The sequence below is a fragment of the Nelumbo lutea genome, chromosome 8 (assembly GCF_056320005.1).
Source record: "Nelumbo lutea isolate HS-2025 chromosome 8, American lotus-T2T, whole genome shotgun sequence".
Taxonomy (NCBI): domain Eukaryota; kingdom Viridiplantae; phylum Streptophyta; class Magnoliopsida; order Proteales; family Nelumbonaceae; genus Nelumbo; species Nelumbo lutea.
The window spans coordinates 9,969,343-9,992,010 of NC_142691.1; the positions used below are offsets into that span (position 1 = coordinate 9,969,343).

The window sequence follows — 22,668 nt, forward strand, 5'->3', positions numbered from 1 at the left end:
AAAAAACCTTCTGATCTTTTCCGTTTAATTTTGTACGTTTAGCTTATAGAGCGTAAAACTTCTTAGCTTTTTATTGGAACATTTTACTGCAAATTCATTAATGTCTATAATAGCATTAGGAACTTGACTCTAGTTATTCGGGTTATTTTGTCTAGCCTGCCTTAATTTTTCCTTTGAGACGATTTCCATATGGATGTTGTGAGGTGAATTGGATACTGTGGGCAATATCTATTGGGGTCAAAAGCATCACAATACGCTTCACCACTTGAGACACTGCTCATCTCTTCCTCCTCTCCTCTCTATTAACCCACTTAAATCAGGCCACCTGTCCCTATCCATCTGTCAAACAAAGGTCAATCCTCCACTAACTATAATTTTTTTAAAACTAAATTATTTTTTGGGAAAATAGATCTTACCTACATTTAAATGGGTTAATAGACAGGGGAGAAGGAAGAGATGAACAGGAAATCCGGTTTGACCAAACTATGGACGTGCTACGTACATTTGAGGCTCCAGTAAGCTCCACTAAACGGAAGTCGCGATTGATGCTGCAGATAATCAGACAATAAGATCAATGGATTGCTTGAAACCGCCGAATGAATGCCCTTCCGATCTATTGAATGAAGAGAATAATTAGGTTGGCTATTTAATTTTAATATCTAGGCCTTAATATGCCCAAACACTTCAAAACCCATTATTTAATGGAATAAATTTGAGATCAATCTAAAACTTTAAAGCAAGTGTTTAAAAATAAACTGGAAATGCAATCACTTTGGCCACTGGTTCCCAGGTCGAATGGTTCAAATGTTTGGTCCAAACAATCAGTCTTAACGATTCAGCCATCTGGGTCAGTGGCTCATTAACTGATTCAACAGTTTATTTATTTATTTATTTTTTTGGGGAAATCTGGGCCAGGTAAAAAATGGAACCGGATAGGTGACTGCTTCCTGGGTCGAACGGGTCAACTGCCCGGCTCAACAATAGTTTTAATACCATGCTTTTAACTTTTTAAGTGGTGAGCTGGAGAGAGAGTTTGGCTGGTTTGCAGTCCTAATCCGAAATTCCTAATCCCCCGTCCCACTCTTCACAAACAATTGGTTGCCTTGCTTGCTTTACATGCACTTGACATGCTAGCCGCTAGGCACTCTCTATCAATGCAGTTCAGTTCACACAGAAAATAGCTAGTCTTTGAAATGTAACATTTGATAATAGCAACTAGCAAACAATTGGAATAATTCCCTATGCGTAGGTGTGATGTACTATTATCTTAACCTGGAATTGCATTGAGAGAACCATAGACAACCAATTTATTTTATCAAGCTGAGGAATAAACACCAAAAGATGGGACAAAATGTACCTGATGAGGGTTGTGGCACTAAATCTTCTTGCATTAACACTGTCATGATAACTATGTTTAGAAAGCACTTTAGGATGATTATTTAAACTAAATCTGTTTGAAGTGAAACTTCAACTATTGTCGTAATGAACGAAATCAATGTTTAGAAAAGCACCTAGCATGATTATGGGGAACATGGACCTGCATGAAGGTGTAATCTACAAACATGATCTTGGAGTTTGAGAGGTCGAAACAGGTGCACTCTGGAGGAAGAAGAGAGATATTAGCTGACTTTGCATATAATTATATGATATGATCAGAAAAGTTGGACATGAGTTTTTCAGGGTTAGAAAAGTGAACCTTCACGTTGACGCATACAAGAATCAATTCAAATGGGGGAAAAGTTTATACCAACATTGAACCTATTCTACAGTCAAATTATATAATGATGATGTTTTCCCCCTTTTTTTTTTCTTTTGAATGAGGGCTTGTTGCATGAGAAAGGGGTTACCATAATGACAAGTTCCATTGAAGAATCTCAATGAATCAAATAGAAATATGAAGGTTCTTACCAACAGGATGTCTTTGGTTGCTCTCTCTTCCAAAAACCTAGATGGCTTGAAGAAGTTAGACAGTCTACAGTATGCTTCTGACCACTTCTTAAGGCTTGCATATATACTCAGATCCAACTGAATCAGCCCAAAATACAATGCCACCACTGGCAGAGAAAAAAAATGAGCCATGTGTACCACATGTAATTTTCTTCTCTAGATCTTAATGTCATAAATCATGACATCACAAATCCAGAGAAAATAAAATGGAGTTTTTGTTGGACATATGCATGAAATTGATCATGCCATGCTCGATAGGACATGCCCGAAAAGCATTCTGTCATACTAGGAAAAGAAAATGAGAAATAATGCATCTGTAGCCAAGCTGAAATGGAACTCGTATTGGAGTTCCAGTTGTAGAAACAAGAACCAAGAAGAACAGGCATCATGAAGTAAATCAGTACCTCTACTGTTAATTTAATTATCATTACCAACTTAATGGTAAGCAAGGATATATGCAATACTGAATAGTCAAATCCTCTAAACTACTGGCAGCCTTGCAAGGTAAGATTGTGATGGGATGACCAAAAAAGATAATTGTCAAGCACTAGGGCAGTATTGACACACTATAAAGGGCATTAGATACTTGGTATGGAACTAGATTCAACATTTTGTTGGCTTCAAAAATCAGAGAATGGCCTGACAATTGGCTAAGAAAGGGGTGGACAGGGTCCAACTCTTTTGGGCTTTACTGTCATGTAAATAGTAATAATGAGTTAGGTGGATGATAGCCACCCTATGCCTAAGGATGCTAGGGATATTGTACATATCTCCTTTTTCTACTTTATTAAAGCTTAACAGTTATCAATCCAAAAAAAAAATCTTCTCAATGGACAATGAGGTCTTGGATGGTGATGATATAATACACAAAATTATGGGAAAATACTCACTTACTCTTAACTAAACTATCAAAGAAGAAAAGAGATAGGTTGTCCCCATAGAATTTGATGCCTAATCAAGCATTTGGGCATTTAACTTTAAGAGATAAAAGCAGAAATGGGGTTAATATGAGATGGTTCCTATCCGTTTTGTAAACAAGTTAGCCTTTTTTTATACCCCCACCATACGAAGGCAATGAGTGGTAGTCAACAAAGAAATAAATGAATAATGAACACAATAAAAATATCCCACCGATAAGAAGGGAAACCCATCCCAAGAACAGATGCAATGCCAAGATCTGATGCTCGAACAATCACTCCTTCATCCATAACATGACAAGCTTCATTTACCACTGGAAATAGAATCATCTCCACAATCTCTTGGTCACTGACATATATGGGCTACAAGTTATACCAACAAGCATGTCAGGTACACTTCAACAGTTCAATTACATGTAGAACTAAAGTGCTCACATAAGTCTGTGTGGCATGTTGGAACAAAGAAACCAAATTATTAATTAATGCAAATTGAATAATCTTCTGATTAACATAAAGAAAGTAGGGAACCTTTCCATTAGGCATAATGTTGGTAAGCCTTCTAGATTCCTCAACAATAGCTACCACAGCAGGATCAGGCTTTGGCTCCTTTCCATTAGGCATAATGTTGGTAAGCCTTCTAGATTCCTCAACAATAGCTACCACAGCAGGATCAGGCTTTGGCTTGCTTCCCTTTTCATATATGTAGTATCCTCTTCCATTAGTTTTACCTGAGATGTTGAAAATATTTAACTAACCCCAAAACTAAAAGGCATGAGAGGCATCAGTATCAGCAGAAAACATTGGGAGTCAGTACCATTTCGTCCACCTTTTACCAGAAGGTCCACCAATGGAGAACTGAATGTCCGCTCTGGGAAGGCAGTTCCAAGTACTTTACCTGCTGCTATGCCTACCCCATATCCTGCCAAGTCCTGAAGCCTGCCATGCAAACACAACCAAGTGGAGCATTCTATCATTCCTCTAGAACAACTGCCTACAAGAGCATGTAAACATGCATGAATTCAACAAGGACCTAAAACAAGCAAATGCAGGGTGCAGAGCACACAGATACCATCACAAAAATGCATTGGATGCAAAGCAAAGCCAAAATCAGTTAGGAATATGGTATGCAGTTATTAAGGCTATTAAATATTCTGTCTTGTACTCATTCTTACAACTATGCACCACTTAAGAAATTTGCTCCTCTCACTTTGTATCAGTTGAGCTCATTTTCTATTATGCTAATGTTATAATTCATGAGTTAGAGACCATGATTTCCAGTGTCAAAACTGGAAAAGAATTGACAGCAATACAAACCCCAATATCTAATTTCCCACATGTTTGTTAGTTCCAAAACTAGCAAGAAATGGTCAGCCATACAGGATCCTAATATGCCAAAATATTAGGGGCATTACCCAATTATGGTCCTGGACATCAGGGGTGTCAAGGAAGCTAGACTGGATATGGACTAGCCTTTTTTTTTGGGGGTGGGGGGGTGGGGGATGACTGCTTTCATGAATACCAACATATGCATGAGGTTGATTTAATGGCGTTTGAAGGTGCAATGTCTGAAGCTGAAGTAATAAATTAGGATTCATACAAATAAACACATGGAATGTATGTGAATACCTCAATGCATGTTCAATGCATCAATTGACAAGATAAGAGGGAAGAAGAAACAGCAGTGTAAGTGTAATCATTCTACTGACTATAGTTTTTTTTTTGATAAATGATTCTACTGACTATAGTTTGAGCCCAAGTAAAATTTAGCGGTGGCCACCCCTCCACTGCAAGTAAAGTTTGGGACTTAAAAAAACATATAGGTAGGATTACATGCATATAGAAAGCCAATAGAGACACTATAGTCAAAGTATTACATAAGCAACTTTTTTGACACCATTTTTATAATAAAGACTGCTAAAAATGATAAATGTGGGGACTTTGAAGGAAAATAACTGAAATAATACGGATACAGATTAAGTCAGATTTTTATTATTTTCGTTTTGCTCAGGGAGGCAGAGTGAATTGTGAAATGATAACGAGGGTTTCCTGTTTTCTCCTTGGAAAAGAAGTACCATTCAACCTTTTCCTTGTAAGATAAGAAGAAAATAGAAAATTCTTTGATCTACCCTCTTTCAAGCAGTGCTTTAAAAGCACAAAGTGCAAGAAAAGTTCAAGGTCCTTCTAGTGAATCACATGCCTTTTACAAGCAAGGTGTAAATTAAAAAAAACAATGATAAATAAAAATCGCAAACCTGAATTTCAATAGAAGTTAAGAAGTTAAATGATTTAAGCCTCATCATCATCGTCATCATTCACGTCTTATCCCAACTATATGGGGTTGGCTACATGAATCCCGTTTTGCCAATCTGTTCTATTTAAAGCCATATCTACTGTTAAATTATTAGTGCTTAAATCATTTCTTACTATTCTACACATGTCCTTTTTGGTCCACCCTGAGCTCTTCTAGCCCCTTCAATGTGCAAAAAATCACTTCAAGTCTGAGAGTGGTGATACATAGACAACATAGGGGTCAAGTTGATCTATGGTTGAAAGAGTTTTGCAGTTTTAAAGCTACCAAAATGCTTCTGATTCAAGATCTCCACTACGTATGCCCATAAAGGTGGGCAAAACTGCATCATGCAAGATGGCCAATCTACATTTTGATCAGTGGTCTCCAGTGTTCCATGGTAGAGGCAATGAGTATATATTGTACAAATATGGTGTATCTTATACATGTGAAGGATGATGTTCAGGACAAGAAATTACTGGAAAGGGCCCATTGGCATGCCAAAATTGCTGATCACTTTGTCAATCCTGAATATGTCCGCTCCTAAGTTTGCCAAAATGTGTGCACCTTGTCCATATGGGAAGAACGTACGATTGACCGCAAACCCAGTGCAGTTTCCAACCAAGGCAGGAACCTTTGTTATTGCCTTCCCAACTGTCAGGAGATCAAGGATTACTCGAGGAGAAGTCTTCTCTGTCCGAACAATTTCCAGGAGAGGCATTCTATGGGCAGACTGTTCATTAAATGGTGTATCAGAACTCAGAACTACATCACATGAACAAATGAAGAAAAAGGGCATTTTCAATAAATAATTAGAACAAGTCCTTAACAATATGGTTTCCATGGGCCTAAAAAGTTAGCAATAACTATTTAAGGAAAAACAACACAAATGGTCCCCATGCACCTCCTAAAAAGTCAGCAAGAATCTTTCTCTGTAAAAGTAAAATTGCAGTGTTTTTTCTTGTACAAAAAAAACTACTTATTTAGAGTTATGGTGCACGAGTCACCAAAATATGTGCTGATATGTAATGTAAAATTTCTCACTTAGAAGACATGAAATATATTAAAGAAATCAAGAAATTGCATAGCTCCAATGAAATTTCTGCAAATATATTGGGAACATTACCTTTTTTTGGGAAAAAGTAGTTGTATTGCTATTATCTCAACAACTTACATCAAATCCCATAGCGATCAACTATGGATGGGGGTATAATAAAAAAAAAAATATATATATATATATATATATATATATATAATGAAGATCATCTATACAAGGAATAAAAAATATTTTGGCTGTGCACCCCTCTAAACTCATTTTGGATCACAAGCAAATCAAAGATACTTTTGCCCTCCTCAAAACCATATTAATAGAAGTTCGTGCTTTCAAAGACTCTCATTTATTTCCTTCTAAAGCACCTGCACTACAGCCATAGGAACCAGCCTCCAAACCACCCCCGTTTCTACTCAATTTTGGTAAATGCTACCTATAAACAGCCAGAGATTCCAGGAAGCACCAAGCCACTCCAAAGACTTCTAAAAAAATAAAAACCACACCTGCCTACTGAAACTGCAGTGAAGAAATAAATGATTACTTGTCTCCTCCTCCATGCTACAAAGGGCACAGTTAGTATTCTGGATATTCATATCCTTCTACTCAACAGCTTGTCTCTAGTCAAACATTTCCCCAGCACAGCAGTCCAAACCAAAAAGGATACCTTGAATGGGGCCTTCATTTGCCACAAACCTTTCCAAGGAGAAGTCAGGCCTTCAGCCAAGTTTCTACTCCTTGTAAAACGTTGAGAGGGGTCCCAAACCCAGATTTTATGGTCAACCTGATCAGCACTTGGCTGGCAGCCATCAAGCCTTCCCAACAAATTTACCATCTCACCCAGTTCCTATTCATTCATCCCTCTTCTCAGATCCAAAGACCAACTCAATCCCTGCTGAGACTACACTATATTGTCACTAGCCATTAGCCAATGCTTCCTTGTTCCTCACTAGATCAAAGATAGGTACAGTTGAGAAAAATGCCACTCTCTGTTCCATGGATCACTCCAGAATTTGACTCCCCTCCCATTTCCCACTTTGAAGTGAACAGAATTCTTAAAAACCTCGCAGTCCATTTCTATCCCTCTCCAAAGGGCAAAACCATAATGGGTCTGAAAAGCTCCCAGTAAACTTTGACGTGATGCAATAGCTGATAGTTAGTGGCACTTTTCTCCCCCCCCCCCCCCCATCATGCTTTACAGGGAAAATTTAAGACAAAAGTCCCTCTACATGCTAAAAGTAATACCTTTCTTCCGATCATCCTTTAGGTTCTAAAATTAGAACTCTCAATATTCTATCTCTCTTGGTCGGATACTGTGGACCCTCTGGAGAAGAGACCTAAGGACCTGACTATGAAACCTTTCCTCTAATATCAAATTTTTAATTAAGTCTATAAAATAGAGTACATTATAAAAAAGTAGACACATAATAGGCATGTAAGGAACAACCATCATACAGTTCTATATGTAACCATTATACAACTTACAACAATGTTTCTTTCCATGTATATTATTTTTTTATAAGTTTCTTTTTATGTATATTATGACATAACATATTTAATTAAAAGGCCATTACCATGAGGGAGTGGACTAGAAACAGACCTAGCATTTGTCATATTTTTGCACAAAGTATACTCCAACCTGCATTTTCACACTTGTTGGCCCATGGTTTTGCTATTGCGCCAAGCTATGGCCCATATATAGCACACTTTAAATAAAAATAACAATATGATTAATTTGGACAATTCCTGAAGTTGATTATTTGTGTATTAAACATGAATTGTACCAATGTTACTCCCATTTGAACTGTCAACAAGGCCCTTCTTGGTAAATGGTGTTGGAGATTCAGCAAAGAGAGTAGCAGCCTCTGGAGAAGAATAATTGCAGATAAGTATGGGATCACAAATCTGGGGTGGGACTCGGGTCCTGGACTACTTCCTAGGGAATGTGCCTTGTGGAGTAACATTATCTCTATTCTTCCTGACTTCTTGAAGGGGACTAGATGCAAGGTTGGCAAGGGTAATCACTGTTCTGGCTTGCCAAATGCTGTGGGGACATTGCTTTGAGTGAGAGGTTCCCCTCTTTCTTTGATATTGCACAGGATAAAGATGCTGCAGTTGAAGATTGCTTTGAATCAGTGAATGGTGAAATTATTTGGGGCCCTACTTTCAGAAGAAATCTTAATGATTGGGAAAGTGGCCCTCTAATGGAGCTTCTAAGTCATATTCGTGGTTTCGAGCCCAATCCACAGTCAGATGATGAAAGAATATGATCTTGGGAGACCTCTGGTAAGTTCTCTTCTCAATCCTTCTACAACAACCTTATGGTTGGTGAGGCTGGAGGCTTCCGTTGGTCTGTATCTGTAATCTGGAAATCCTATGCACCCTCAAAAATTGCCTTCCTGGTTTGGACTGCAGCACTTGGTAGGTGCCTAACTACAGATAGGCTGCTGCTCAGAAGGGGGAAACAACTTCCTAGAATCTGTTCCCCTTTCTGCAATGAGGTCCCTGAATCCTCTAATGACATTTTCATCCATGCAGCTTTTCTCATCAGCTTTGGGAAATGGCTTTATCCTGCTTTAATGTTTATTCTTGCCTGCCTGTTTCAGTCCTTCAGCTTCTTCAAGGGTGGTCACTCAAGGGTTTGAATGTAAGGGGCAAGCTGCTTTGGAGGATTTTTCCAGCTGCTATCCTATGGGATCTATGGAAGGAAAGGAACAGCCAGATTTTTGACAATCATTATAGTGATATAGCTTCAGTCAAGAACAAAGTTTTAGGTTCACTGTGTTCTTGGTTAAGTGTACAAAGAGCTTTTAATGGTGTCCAGCTTTAAACTTTTCTGCAAGCTGGGCCTTTTTTTAACTGATCTCTCAGATCTTTTTGTAAATTCCCAATGTACAGGCTCTCATTGTACATGCACTGATGTATTTGGCTTTCTTTTTGCAATACAATACTTCTTCAAAAAAGAAATGTTACTCCCATATGAAGTGCTTCAATGTTTTCTTTGGACCTTTTATTGGGAAATGGTAAGCATGGATGAAGGTGGGCCTCAACCAGATATACCGAACAAAGAAGAAGAGGTTACATGATGTACTGTGTAACCCTCTGCATCTTCACACAATCTCTTTCAGGTGAGGGGAAACAGTAAGGAGGCCAACAACTCAGCTACCCTATTTCGACTATTTTTTATTACTGGATTCTTGACTGCATTTTTCTGATTTGCAATCACCTATCTTAACATGGTCTTATTTGGCTATGTTAAATACTACTAAAGCATATGCCAAAATTAGTGATTCACTCCTTTATGTCTCCCTAATTTCCTCATACTTGCCTTCTTTCTAGTAGTTTAGTTCTTCATCTGCAATCACCTATCTTAACATTTCATATTGTTATCCATGAAGAGCCACACTTTTTTTTCTGATAGTCTTCTGATTACTTTAATGCAGAACACTTTTTTGGCATTTCAAAGTATTCCACTTAAACCTCCATTTTGAAAGATCGAAATTTCTTCCTATACACTTTCTAGCTGTAAATAAATAAAAAGTTGAATTTAAAATAGGTAAAGCCCTAAATGAATTCAATAATGAGTTAGATCCATTCTAAGATAACATGTATCCCTGCTGCATCTACAGAAATAGTTAGAATGTCAAATCAGAAAGATGCCTAAGAATCATTCTACTTAACCTACATTTTTAGCAAATAACATGGTAATAGCTAGTGATAAAATTAATAGTAATGAGAAAAATCCACGACCATCCATTTTTTCAAGATAACCAGAAGATACTCTTAGGTTGTGTTTGGTTTGAAGGAAAAATAGGGAAAGGTAGGGAAATCTTTACAAACCTTGTATAGGTTTTCCTACTTTTCCCTACTTTTTCCTTCAAGCCAAACATAGCCTTAGATCTTAAGTTTTTTATTCTGAAAACTTTCAACTAGTTTCAATTACTTAAAAATTAAACTTTCCAGATTTTTAATTTTCAAAATGACCTTTTACTTCAGATGTCAAATAAAATGGCATATACAAGAAACAGCTATTTTCTCCAAGGTTTTTCTCAACGTGAAAAAAATTGAGACTTTTAATGCAAAGGAACACAACAGCTGCAGTGACCGGTGAGACAACCTTCTTGTTAGTTTTTTGTTCTTTATGAGTTCTTTTATTTTATTTTATTATTATTATTATTTTTTTTTGTGGGGGGGTGGGGGGGGGGGGGGGCGAGAATCATGCTCCCTAAATTTATGTTGCTTCACCACTGTGATTTGTCACATTATTAGTGACCTGGTGACCTTACCTTTATGCACACTAAAAGGAAGAAGAGGAATTCAAGGACCTGAAGAAATGTGCCCCAATGATACGATCTTGAGAACTGGTCTTTTCTCCAACTATATTTAGATCAATGGTAGATGTATTTGTTGCCAAAATACAGTGAGGAGGGCAGGCTTTCTTAATTTCACTAAATATTGATTGTTTCAGTGGATTGTTTTCAGTGGCAGCCTACACAGAGCAAACCTGCATAATCAGAATTATCCAACACAACCAATAATGATAACAGAAGTAACAATGGTAACAATGACAATAATAGCAACAACAACAACAACAATAAGTTAATAATTAATTTCAGGATTCATTTTATAAATAATCAGCTCCAAAAGGTGAAAAGAAGAGGAGAAGCGAAGATGTTTCTAGCATGTGTATAGAAGACCACCAACTGCAAAAATATGGAGTTCTTCAGTATATCTTGTGGATTTCTAAAGGCTGAAAAAAATATGGGATAAGTTAGTTAGAAAACATATGAAGGCTCACAATTTTCCAAAGGATATGATTCTTGATAACATGAAATGGTAAAACAGGATTTATGTAGTTAGACATATATGGTTGGGAGAGGGTTGAACTGATTTGAGTTGCGCAATGATAACAACAATAATCAGCGAAAAAAAATTGGTGCACAGTACTAGAAACTGAAAGCAGCTACAAGTTTATGAGGTTGAGTTTAAGACCATAACTTATTTGGTCAGATGTTCTGCTGAAAAATACAAGCATTAAAGCTGATTACATACATATTAAGAATATATAAAAGCACTCATAAAAAAGTAATTAATAAACAATAGGATTGTTCATGCAATTTTTGGGGAGAAAATTCACATTCTGGGCATACTGATATGAACAAAAGCAGGGGATCAGCATGATCCAAAATATTACAGAATTCATTGCTTAAGTCAATTTGATATCCAATACAAGTTCGAAAGCAGTTGGTTCATTTAATAGAAGAAAACCAAAAAAGTTCGTTACCTACCTCTATGACCATATCCACGTTTCAAATTCTGAATAGTCCAATACACCTTTAAGAATCAAGAGGGCCTTTCCTACCCTATCTTGTGTCAATTTTCCTTTCATTACTAGGCTTTGGAGATTTGCTGGAACATTGTGTGGTCATAAGTATCCAAAAGATAACATATTCAAAAGCAATATATCATGTGTATATAATTATGTCATATGGATGTCTCTCTACATGCACTTTACAAAAAAGTCAGATGTCTTTTCTAACATGTGAAGACTCACTACTAATGGAGACAATTTTCAGGAGTCTATCAAGCCTGCTATTGCTTTCATTCCCTTCTGCAAATATTCAGAATTGATTTCCTTAAGTAAAACGGATATGTTGCTCAAGATAAGAGATGTTGCTATTCCAGAACCCATCAATCCTCCGCCAATAACAGCAACTTTTTTTATGTGCCTTGGTTTAAGCCCGACATCAGTAACATTAGGTACCTGTAAAAGTACATTTGAGGCAATTCATTCAGAAAGATGGCATAGGCTTGGTTATTTACTTATTTAGTCATTGAAGCTCAATTGGTGCTTATTTAAAAATTGGTTCATTGAAGCTCAATGGCCATGGCCAAGAGGGACTCATATGGTAGTGAAGCAATACGTTACCATTCTTCACCAAAGTAAAGAACCATTGATGTATGAACTAGCTATTACTATAACACTAGAACTAATTTATATTACAGGAAAAATTACACAACCCATTATCTTGATATAGAAAATCAAATACAATATTGGGTTCTTCTAAATCATCTTGCACATCTTTGCAAGAAAATTGTCAATAGGGCTACTAAACTAAATTTCTAGCATACTATTCTTCCATTATTATTAGAGTATGTGCAAAATAGAGTTTTAAATTATCATTACAATCGTAAGTCATTCACTAACAGATAAATATCCATAGCCAGTAGATAACCATATGAACTACATCATGTGACAGTCTAGCGTTGTTAAAGCATTGCCTTAAGCAACTTTTTTTGCATGCCAAAATCTGTACCAGGTGCATCCATTGCCTGGCTGCTAGTTAGAATCAGCTGTGTATTGGTGCTATGGCAGCACTTTGATAGCTGGTCAATAAGCTTCAGAGCAGCTACTATATCAGAAATACTTTCAAATTTTTATCTAACATTTAAAATGAGGAGACTTATCGGGGTTTATACTCTAGGGTTTCCCTCTCCCTGGAGCTTAGACAAGGCTGGCACTACAAAATAATACAAAATTATCTATACATATTTCCCAAGTTTATGAACTACAATGGTTACGATTATCCATTCATTTGTTTAATCGAGATTAGGTTTGTATGGGAAATAGAATTGCTTGTCAGAAAACTGTTATTGCTTGTATAAACTTAAGATCTTTAGTAAAATGAAAATGTTAGACTATTGTTTTCTATACCAGACCTTTTCTTTACTGTCTGGGAGAGGAGATACATTGCATTACCTTTAGTTGTAGGCCTTTTTTCAAATACATGTGAAACCCACTGAATCACATTCACTGATAATATTATGCATTTGTTCCTTGGAACATAGTGGGGCCGCATCAGATCAATGACAGAAGGCTAATCACAAGAAACAGACAAATTAGCATATGGAGGAAGCTAGTATGAAAAAAACCAATATGGAAAAGGAGCAAAATGCAAGTAACCACATACTGAAACAACACAGGAACCCCACAGGCAAGAACTGGAAGACAAGGAAAGGTAAAATAAAGTATAAAGAAATTATCTAGCTTCATACAAATATGGGATTCAATACATGCCTCCGTATTGAGAGTTGTACCTTGGATGCAGCACGTCTAGCAAAGAAGACATGCACAAGTGCTTTTGACATACTTGACGATATCAACTCTTTTCATACTGTTGCCTCCTGCAATCAGCAGTCCTATGTCAGCAACATGTTCGACAAGTATTATTAGCAAGAGCACATCATTGAGACGGTCCAAGTAGTCAGGAACACAACAAATAGCACACTTTTCATGTGAAACTAATGCATGTGCTAGTGCTACTCTTCACATCTGCAAGTAATTGAAACTTAAGATGAATCCATGACCACACAAAATAAATATTTGGATAAAAGAAATATATTAAAATTGTATAACTCTCCATAAGCACAGATACCTTCAAAACACCACAATATCCTCCAAAAACAATTCCCTCCTCAATCACATCAAGGCATGCTTGATGTTGAGGCATATTTGGAGCAGTCTGTCTTGCATGTTTTCTTGCAACTTTCATTATCTCTTGTGCTTCAGACAAGGAGCAAAGTTTGTCAGTCCTGAGAAGAGAATTGATCCAGGGTCTACACCTTTCAGCAATGTCTAAAGCCCAGAGTTGAGATACTTTCAGCAACTCCTCAGAGGACACAACAACATCAATAAGGCCTAGCTTCTTTCCTTCTTCAGACATTATTGGCTTGGATGACTGCAAAAAGTTACTAGAATGATACAGTAATGATTGCAGAAATCATAATAACATGGATCGAGACCAAGTGCTTTATAAGTTGAATCCATGAAGTGATTTCAACCACCATTCAGTTTGGTCAGTACATGGATTATAAAGCAAGTATTTCTAATTCCTTCAGATTTCATATTATGTTGATAGACATCCTACTCACCATCATCATTTCAACAGCCCTTGGTAACCCCTACAAGCCTCGGAAGCCGTTGGGTGCCTTAAAAAATAACAATGAATTCATTAAAACTAACATGATCTTTAACCTCAAAGGGAATTTCACAAATGGATAAAAAACCAATACCTCCAAGCCCAGGAATAACTCCAAGTGACAACTCTAGCAAGCCAAATTGAGTTTGTGGTGTTGCAATACGTGCATGGCATCTCTACATAAGGTTAATCAAAGTGTGAAATCAAGTGAAAGCCTTGACAATAACAAAGGCCAGAGCATTTAGCAAAAAAATACAAACCATTGCCAATTCTAAGCCACCTCCAAGTGCAAGCCCTTGAACAGCAGCAATGGATGGCTTTTTGGCATCTAATGTTAGCAAGATGATGCAAGAAACATAGCCATGCACAAGGAGAAAATAGCTTGTTAGCATGGGAATTCCATTGACAATCAATAACAAAATCATGTTGTCAGGTTAACATCATGACACTAATGAAGTACCAAACAAGTGAGTCGGGTTCAGGTACCTTCAATTGTGTTATTTATAAGTTCAACTGATAAATCTGGTAGAAGTGAAATATCCCCTGCCACGCGAAAAAGCACACTAATAAGTTTTTAGTCATCATTCCATGATGAGATGTTCAGAACTTCAGATCAACTAGTAAAATTACGAGTCTATACCATTCTTGTGGATGGTCTCTAAAACTTTGATGTCAAAACCACCAGAAAACTTGCCACCCTCACCTACGAAGTAAGAATACCAGAAAACACGGTTAGCTACCACTATGTATAAATAATGACTGTTTGACAAGGAGTACAATTGTATCATTCGATGATTTGACTAAGTCTCACACTTAAGTCATCGGTCAACTGACTCAACTAGATTTTTCCAACCTCCATTCATGAGTCCCAATGTTAATTCACAGAAGATATTTCCATTTCTCTCCTACTCCAATTTCAATAGAGCTTTGAACTAATATTAGGGGTGTCCACGGTTCGGTTGACCGAACCATGGCACTTTTTTTGTAAACTGAACCGGTGGTACCGGTTTTTCCAATTCTCCAAACTGAAACCAAACTGGTACCACCGGTTAACTGGTCCGCCAGTTTTGGTTTTTTATATTTATAATATATATTATACAAATATATGCATAATATTATATAATAAATAATAAATGATATATAATATATTATAAATATTTGAAAATATATAATATCTATAATATATTTATAAATAGGTCATTATAAATATATTATAAGTATATATTTATATAAAATATACATAAAAATATATACCGGTCGGTTCGGTTAATGGTCGGTTTTTTTTAAGTTAATCAAAAACCGAACCGGTCCTTCATTTTTTCAAAAATCCTGAATCGAAATCGAACCGATCGGTTAACCGCATTTTGCAGTTCGGTTTTCTCGGTTCGGTTTGGCTTTTCGGTTTTTTATGACACCCCTAACTAATATGTATCTTCTTTGGTAGGTTAAATTCCCCTTCAACAGAACATGCGGACATAGAATTAAATAAACAAAAGTATAGCAGCAGAAGTTTCAGCTTACCAGTCAAAACAATTGCTTTAACGTCATCCCTTTCCATTGCTTCAGCGTACTTCTCCTTTAACGCTGTAATAACTGCATTCAAAACCACAAGACCTTTCATCCTTTCGGCAAATCAAATTATAACAGTTCATAAAATGATTAAAATTCAAAGCCAGAATATGTATATCGCGCGCTGAAAGCAAATGAAACTAAGAAAACTCCTGCTGAATGAGAAAATAAAAAACATGTCAAAACAAGCCAGATCGTCCAAATCCTACAAATGCATTTGAAATCGACCGAACAAGAGAAAAGGAGGGACGTATATCTCACTCGAAGGGGACAATGCGTTCACGGGAGGATTAAATGTCCTGATAATTGCAACTCCATTGCTGCCGACTTCGATCGTGACTCCCGCCTTCGTCATTGCAGAATCAAACCAAGGCTTCCGAAGAGCGACCCCTCGAGCTACAGAGAGCGGCCACTCGTTCAGATGACTTAATTGTTGAATGAATTTTGCCTTTTGGGCTTCACAAAAAAAAAAAGAAAAAAAAAGAAAAAAAAAAGAAAAAAAAGAGATGCACGTCCGTTTCTTTCGTTTTTGTCTTTATCACTTGTAATAATTTTTACATAACGCGCGGGAAAGAAGGGCAACAGGTGAATTGTACGTAACGGAGGCAAGAAGTACGAGAAATGTTACAGAGTCCTCGCACTAGCCAAGTCATTTGCAACTGCGTGGTTGACTGTCCGATCTAGTTGGCTTAGGATTTCATGTATATTTTGCAAAGAGACTTAGAGAGAGAGATGGATCGCTTGCAGCTTTAAATGGACGGAGAGAAGAGAGTTTGGGATCTTAAAAAACGGGGAAATTTTCCAATCAGGACCCTGTACTTTGGTTCTAGTCCACTTTGATTTCTGAAACTTAAAATGCGACAATTTAATACTCAAATTTTTAAAACATGATAATTCAGTAATTATCGTTAATTAGATCTGGTGGTTAAATGATATTTGAAAAAACATAAATGTTCTTTGAGTGTCATCTAATTTTCTTTATCAATCATTCAAATATTGACCAAAAAATTAATACTCTCACATCCTTACATCTTCTATTCAAGAATGCCCATACAAACATGACCCCAACTTTCTTGAATGGAACAAACAAGGATTTGAGATTGTTAAATTTTTATCAGCATTTAGATGGTTGATAAAGAAAATTAGATGACACTTGAAGGGAATTTGTCTTTTTTAAATGTCACTTAACGGCTAGTTAACAACTAGTTAACGATAGGTACTAGATTGTCATGTTTTGAAAGTTTGGGTATTGAATTGTCGCATTTTAAAGTTTGGGGACCAAAGTGGCATTAGGCCCAAAGTACATGGTACTATTTGAGAAATTTTCCTAAAAATTATAATGTTTTGATTTGACATGAAAACCAAACACAACCTTAGTGTCAACAATTAAAATGCTAAGAAATCATTAATTAGGTGATGTTTGGTGTGATGCCGTTTTCACGTAGGTGTCGTATAAGAGAAATTGGTGATTAAGAAAATGTGCTCTTGCTTGGTATAGTTTTTTTAGAAAAACGTTGCTTCAGACCATGCCTTGGAAATCAAGAAGTGTAGTCTGAAGCAATGACAAATTCAATGTTTTTTTGAGAAAACGACACATTATTGCCAACAATGCAATGATGTGGTATCAATGTGGCATCATCTTAGGTGTTGGATAATTTAAACCAATGCTAAAAACGGTTCTACAACATTGGTACCAAACAAAACAGTGATGTTTTCTTAAAAAACAACCTATTTGATAACATCAGTTCCAAACAAAATGTAAGCATTGTTTTCTCAACTCCACATGCCCAGCACCTATGAAAAAGCGGTGCAATGTTCCCAACACCGATGCTAAACACCTACTAATAGAATTAATGTTTTTTTATTTTTCAAAAAAGTATGGACAGGCCCATTGCAAATCTTAGAATTCCAATGCAGAACTATAAACATTCAAAATGTCAAATACCCCCACTCTATGCACCAATGCTCGCCTATGAATTGGCATTAATTTTGAGCCGGCACCTACCCCAATTCTACTTTGGACCTAAAAATTCTGACCCTAGGCTGAACCGTCATTCTCCCATTATTTTTTTTATTGTTTTATCATTCTCCCTTTATTTTTTATTTTTATTTATAGTGAGTTAAATTGTTATTATCTAAAACTTCACTTCATTTTTTTCCCCACATTTTTTTTTCTTTTTTAACTTACCATGACTTTTTTAGAACCTCGGGAGAATTTTTGGAATCTAACCTTCTCCTTAGATTACCATCAATGACCATTAAGTGAAGTGGTCCAGCTATGCCATTAATTATTTTTAGGGGGCGTTCTTCTTTTGGATTTTGAGAGGGGGGAAAGTTGGTCAATGGGATTTTGGTTCCCATTGAGCAAGAATCTCATTTTTTTTTTCAGATTTATGTAGGGACCAAGGAAAATTTATTTTCCTAGGTATCACTTACCCGGGTAAGTGATACTCATCTCCTAGGTGGGTAAATAACTTTCCCACTTAGGGGGAAAGTTGCCAACACTTGAATAAGACAAAAATGCCCCTTTTGATAATGAATTTTTATGGATAAAATGGTCATTGCCTTATTTATATGAGAAATAAAGGAAATGCATTTACCCAGGTAAGTGTTTCTCAGGAAAAACTTACCTAGGCTGCATTTACCCGGGTAAGTAATTTATCGAAAAGCGAACGAGGCCTTAAGGATAAAATATAAAATCCTCTCCTGAAATTTCTAACAATCATAAAAACCTCCCCTTTGGTTTTATTTTAATAAAAATCTCTCTTAAAATTTTTAAAAAATTTGACAAAAACTTCCCTTCCGTCATTGATCATACGGAAAGCATTAGATGATTAGATGATGTATCAGTTTTTTTTTTCCAAATACACATTCTACCCTTTTGTAATCAAAACCAAAATTGTCAATAGATCGTAGCCATTGCCAACAATTATTCCAAAAGACAACAAATCTCTGTTTTGCATCGCCGGCCAAGTAAACCGAAACCCATCACCCACTGACACAACAAAGAAATTGGCATTTACATTTCTAACTACCTTGGATCTCCCATTTGCCTTACTATGGGAGCGCTTCTTCCTTCCATATCAAACCCAACAACAAAATAATAGAACAAATCTCTTCGACATCTACATACATGCTGACCTGTCTTCTCACTATGACCAACCATTCTTTGATGTCTTCTCGGTGCACCTTCCCTTCCAAATCCTGTTGGATTTTAATCTCATTATAGATTAAATCCAATGGGTTTGATAGGTCAATTACATAAGAAGTTACACATGCACATTTGTTTTGGAAAATAATTTTTTCTCTTACAAAAACCAGTTTTGAACTTGTCCCACATTCGAAAATTACAAGTTTTGTTTTGAGTTTTTTAATAGGAGCTAATTTACACTCCTTAGATAAAGAGATGAGAGTATGGAGGCTTGCTACCGTGCAATGCATGCACGTGTGTGTGTGGCGCAATGAGGCACTTTAGAGGTGCACTTTGCTCGCGAAGGGCGGCTTTGGTTTTGGTGCAATGTTGACCATTGATTTGATCAACGATCATGATTCGATTGGGTGTGATCAAGAGGCATAATTCAAATTTAACAGTCATTAATTGTTAACTACCTTTTAAATAGTCACAATTTCAAACAAGCTTTTACATACACCTTCATGACTCTTCAGAAATTATTTAAGGAGCACAAATCAAGTTTTTACATACACACAACATTTTTGAAAATCACTTTCTCTCTCTCTCTCAATACAGTCTGCTACAGTTCACAGAAGGTTTCTTCAGAGACTCTTCAACTTTGCTGGTTGTAGATTCTCACCCAAGGCTCTGTTGTATCTTGGGAACGAATTTGCTTGTAATCCAACAACAAACTCAGTGAAACTGAGTGGGGGGAAATAATGTTCTAAAGACAGTGTCTTCATACGTGCCTCAGAACTTCTCCTCCGAGTTTCAGTGACCCCATTTCCCAACAAACCCACCCAACGATTTACCCATCTCTAGTCTTCACGGCTTGTTGCCTCATCGCTAATGTCCTTTTGGACGACCCTCCATGGCCTCCAATGCCATGTTCTCTCTCATCTCTCCCTCCTGCATCCCCCTCCATTCCTTTAGCTTCACATATAAAACCCTCATTGGATCTGATAAGAGCTTTATCGATATCCTTTACAATGAATCGAGTAGCTTCGATGAATACGTTGTGCATGAAACGAACGCGATGCTCGATCCTTGAAGTACCATTCGAAATTTTTTGTATAGGATCGCAGTTCTTCATCTTGACATGTCAGCACACTAGGCATGTGGTGAAAGACAAGCATCTCAAGTCCAAGTTCAAGTTGCCATGCGTACAATGGGACATGTGTTGCCTTGAGGAGAATTATTTCCCTACCTTACTCAGCGTGCAAGAACCACGTGCGTGCTAGATAGGAATGGCAATTTCCCCTGTAAAACCGGGGCCATGCCCCGCCCCGCCCCGAATGGGGCGGGTTTTCCCCGACCCTAAACAAGGATGGGACAGGGACGGGGACAATAATTTTTCCCCAAACTGGGTACGGGGTGGGGACGGGTTTTGTATATAATTCTCCGAACCCAAAGGTAAATTAGTAAAATATTCTTAGGTTTAATATTGATATTTATAATTTCTCCAATTTTTCCCTAAATTTTTAAAATTCTAGGATCCCATAATTTTATTTTGGAATTACCCCTAAAGTATTATAATTCAATTCTAAAATACCCCCAAATTCCTATATCCTATGTATAAATTGTCCATAAAATAGATAATTTTTTAGTAATTGCCTTGGAGCGGGGAAAATTCGGGAATTCCCCATCCCCAATGGGGAATGGATGCCTTGCCAACTGGGACAGGGCGGATACAGGGCAAGGTATCGTGACTTCGGTGTGGGAACGGGGAGGGGGTGCCTCGCCCCATTGCCATTCCTAGTGCCAAAAACTTTAACTCACGTGAGCTGGACGGGCCACCCTATTCAAGACCATTAGATGCTTCCCCAATTGTGTTCATTACTTAACACTTGAGGAGACCAAAAGCTACCAGGGGCATGGAAGAAGCAAAATGTTCGATACCATGATGTCCACAGAAACCTCCGTGCACTTACTGTGAAGATCTAGGAGTTGAAGAGGATGCGTAAGGGGAGGTGTACAATGTGGATTACTATGCATATTGATTGGGTTGAGGAGGGGATATTCATGATTTGAATTGGAGAAGGCATATTTTCTGCTCACCTTGCACCACAGACCGGATAGGACAATGAATTTTGTGGAATGGTGTGAGTTTGTAGACGATCATGATCTTGATTCAGTTGAAGATTAGGAGAGAATGACAATGGTTTTGTTGTATCGGATGCTACTGAAGGGTTATTCAAGCATAATGGATATAATCATGGACAAAGATGTAGTAAAGAGGCAGAGGAAAAAGGCTACAACTGCTACGCTTCAAGTTATAGATTCATAACCAAAATTAGAAGGGGAAGTGAGCAAGTCAAGTGTAGAGATTGAAGATAGGAAACGAGTAGCTTTGTCATATTACAATAAAGGTCGTAGCTATCGATGTCAGATAAGAAGGGTGCAAATGAGGCAAATGCATTATCACTTTACTAATGGTATGTTTTTTATTTGGTAATAAACATATTTCATTCAGGAAGAAAGGCCGAAGCTAGGGAACAAGCAACATAAACACAGGATACATAAAGAAAAACAAGCAATGCTACCACGTAGTGAAAACTAGAAAAGAAACAGAAGAAAAAAACACAGTTAAACACCAAACCAATCATCAGCAAGGGCACCAACAAACCAAAAAGGAGCAGCATCCAGCCACTGCTCTGGTCCCAGGAGACCTCTTTGAGCTGCAACATGGGCAGCTTTGTTTGTCGACTTCTTTACAAAGGAGAAGGAGACATAAGAAAAGCTAGCAACTCTCAAGCAATCTTGAACTATAGTAGAAATCTCTGCAAGACAATCAATCTCTTTCTTTTTGAGTCAACTAACTAGTGACTTGTTGTCACTTTCAATAATCACCTTCTTAAACTGCAATTCTCGAGCAAACAACAAACCATTTAGGACACCTAGAGCCTCTGATTGAAGGGCCGAGACAGCTGAAGCTTTGCCACACTTAGCCACCACAAAAAGACATCTTTGATCTCTGAAAACTAAACCAAAAGCTGTTGTATTGACTGCCAAAAAAGCTCCGGCCACATTTAATTTCAAAGAATTAGCTTGAGGAGGAGTCCAAAAAACAGAATTGACAGCCTCCCCATTAGAAGGGGGTTGTGTTTGTGATGAAGTAGCTTCCATCTTTAGAAGTTCTTGGAGCTGATTCAGGACCCTACCAATAACAGAGCTTGGGTTAGGTAAGGCATCTTTAAAAATAATATCATTTCTATGGAGCTAGATATTCCAACAAAGAAGAGCTAAAGTAGATTTTAGTTCTTGCTTCCTTTCTAAAATGATATTGCACATAGAGAAATAACCTATTAGCCACTCCTTAAGGCTGTGTTTGGTTTGAAGGAAAGAGTAGGGAAAGGCAAGGAAACCTATACAAGGTTTGTAAAGGTTTCCCTACTTTTCCCTTCATTTCCCTACTTTTTCCTTCAAATCAAACATAGCCTAAAAGATGAAACAGGAGGGAGGGATTGCATTCTAAATCCCAAACGGCTACCAAACCAACAGGCTTTTGCCAAGTCACACTCACAGAGAGCATGTATAACTGTTTCTTCTTCCTTTGAGCAGATAGGGCAGGTGGAAATAGTTTGAATTCTCTTCTTAACCAGATTCACTTTAACCACCATTGCATCAAGGCAAGCACGCCAAAGGAAATGTTTAATTTTTTGGGGCACTTTCAGATTCTAGATTTGGGACCAGAGTTGTTTGTCTCTCAAGCCTTGAGAAATTGTAGGTTTAGCTAGCTTATTTGCAAC

The 22,668-nt window shown here is 37.2% G+C and overlaps 1 pseudogene across 1 annotated transcript; it reads right to left on the bottom strand.

Annotated features, from left to right (window-relative positions):
• Positions 1–434: 434 nt before the first annotated feature.
• LOC148842628 (peroxisomal fatty acid beta-oxidation multifunctional protein AIM1-like) lies at positions 435–16,524 on the bottom strand (annotated as a pseudogene). Its single transcript, XR_016102875.1, has 22 exons — positions 16,349–16,524; positions 16,009–16,143; positions 15,700–15,771; positions 14,819–14,881; positions 14,665–14,721; positions 14,439–14,506; positions 14,273–14,354; positions 14,132–14,188; positions 13,636–13,938; positions 13,298–13,384; positions 11,789–11,963; positions 11,488–11,608; positions 10,525–10,688; position 9,714; positions 5,631–5,884; positions 3,679–3,800; positions 3,393–3,592; positions 3,079–3,227; positions 1,909–2,054; positions 1,512–1,599; positions 1,358–1,396; positions 435–548 (listed from the first exon to the last, which is right to left on the bottom strand). The product of XR_016102875.1 is annotated as a peroxisomal fatty acid beta-oxidation multifunctional protein AIM1-like (transcript).
• Positions 16,525–22,668: the final 6,144 nt, after the last annotated feature.